This window comes from Microcebus murinus, chromosome 1 (assembly GCF_040939455.1).
Source record: "Microcebus murinus isolate Inina chromosome 1, M.murinus_Inina_mat1.0, whole genome shotgun sequence".
Classification (NCBI taxonomy): Eukaryota; Metazoa; Chordata; class Mammalia; order Primates; family Cheirogaleidae; genus Microcebus; species Microcebus murinus.
In genome coordinates, this window is record NC_134104.1 from 53,781,919 (window position 1) to 53,783,793 (window position 1,875).

Genomic DNA, 1,875 nt, shown 5'->3' on the forward strand with positions numbered 1-1,875 from the left:
CTTTAGGATTGGCAATTTCTAGGATTACCACATGCGCCATGAAGTATATATTTAAAAGGTAAAAGCTAAAAAACTAAAAATCAAAGTTATTTTCACATTTATAGTATGTGAAAATAAGTCTCATATCCAATAATCCAATACATAATATATTAAAGATTATGCCTTTGAAATAAACTTATCACCAACCTTCCTGTTGGAAGCACACTATAGAACACAAGATGTTTTAAAAATGGTATCCCAAAGTATAGGAGCACCTTATTAACACTAAAGAATATGCCTTTTAGGGCTGTAATAATGATTGAAAAACAATAATCAATGAGGTGTATTTGTTGCTGATGACTCTTCTGTTAATAGGCTCATCCTGTCGGAGGACTCTTTTCCACCTTCTTCTTCACAGGTACTTTTGCGCCTTCGCGTGAGTGAAGATGTGAGCTTTCAGGTTATTTGACTGAACGAACCTCCTGATGCAGCCGTCACAGGGACACACAAAACGCCGCTCCCCGGTGTGGATGCGCACGTGTGTAGGCAAATTGAAGTCCAGGGAAAAGCGCTTTCCGCAGCCTTCGAAAGTGCACTGGTACGGCTTCTCTCCGGTAGGAACCAGGAAATGTCTCTGCAGGTTGGAGCTCTCCGCGAACGCCTTCCCGCACTCCGCGCACACGTGGTCTCGGGCGCACGAAACGGCAGGTGCTTTTTCAGGGCGGCTGCGTTCCTCAGCTTCCGCGGGCAGCCACTCTGAGGACAGGGGATGGTCTGCAGATAATCTTTATTTTTTTCTGGGCCTCTTTCTAACAAATTCTGCGAGCTGTTTAGGATCTGATAAGTCAACGCCAGGTATTCCTTCAGGAGGAAGCTTCTTGCCTGTCATGTACTCGGAATACTCAAGTGAATTCTCTTCATCAATCTCTTGGGGAAGCTCTTGTGTGGCCCCCGGTTTCGTGTACTCTAAGGAACACTGCAGAAAGGAGCTTGCTTCGAGAACCTGTTGAGGAGGCTCTTGGTCTGGTCCTACCTTTAGGTATTCTAAGGACTTAAAAAGTGTGTCCTCTTCCAGGATGGGTTCACAGAACTCACCTCTTATTATGCATTCTGAGTAGCAGTCGGGGAAGACATCCTCTTCAAGAGCTGGAGGGCTAGTCTCAGAACACACGTTGCCATCGTGCAAGGCCCATGCTGTGCCGAGAGGTTCCACTCCTGCCTGCTGGGCTTGGCTGGGGTTGGCTGGGCTTGGTTTGGCCCTACCGAGGGCTTTTTTACCCACGCTTTTCCAGCCACTTGTCTTTGCCCTTTTCTTCAGTTGCTGGCTCATGTTGTCTTGGCTGCTTCCTCCTTGAAGGTTTGCACCAGAATATGTCAATCACTTCCAGGTAGTAGTGATCTGGGTAAGTCGTTCTCGCCAAACACCTGCTCTGCTGGATTGTAAGTTCTGTGGGGGTCAAGGTCTCATCTCTTTTGTTCACCACACGTCCCAGCACTTAGTACCTTTGTCATGCTGCCGCGGTGCACGCCAGGGCTGCTGCCTCGTCCCTCCGCAGCACACCTATCTTCCAAGTATTTATAGATTTCTTTGGTCCTTCTTAGGAACTTTAAAGACCAGCTGTATGAATCTAGTGTGGTTTTCTTTCTTACTTCATTAAGCAGTCCTGCCGTAACCATTACCTCGGCTCATCTTGGAACACTCTCATATCTGTCATTTGCTCTATGTGGTTGAACTACTCCAAAGAGAATGAAAAACTTTTGATTCTTCACGTATAGAGGCCTATGCATATCTTTGAATATTATTATGAAACTGCACTGAAATATTGTTGACCATATTTTTCCTGTGAATTTTATTGCTATGAAGCAGTATACTTAGTGATTACCAGGCAAGATTAG

At 45.5% G+C, this 1,875-nt stretch overlaps 1 pseudogene; it reads right to left on the reverse strand.

Annotated features, from left to right (window-relative positions):
* Positions 1-391: 391 nt before the first annotated feature.
* On the reverse strand, positions 392-1,309 carry LOC105878053 (zinc finger protein 42 homolog; annotated as a pseudogene).
* Between the last annotated feature and the right edge of the window lie 566 nt (positions 1,310-1,875).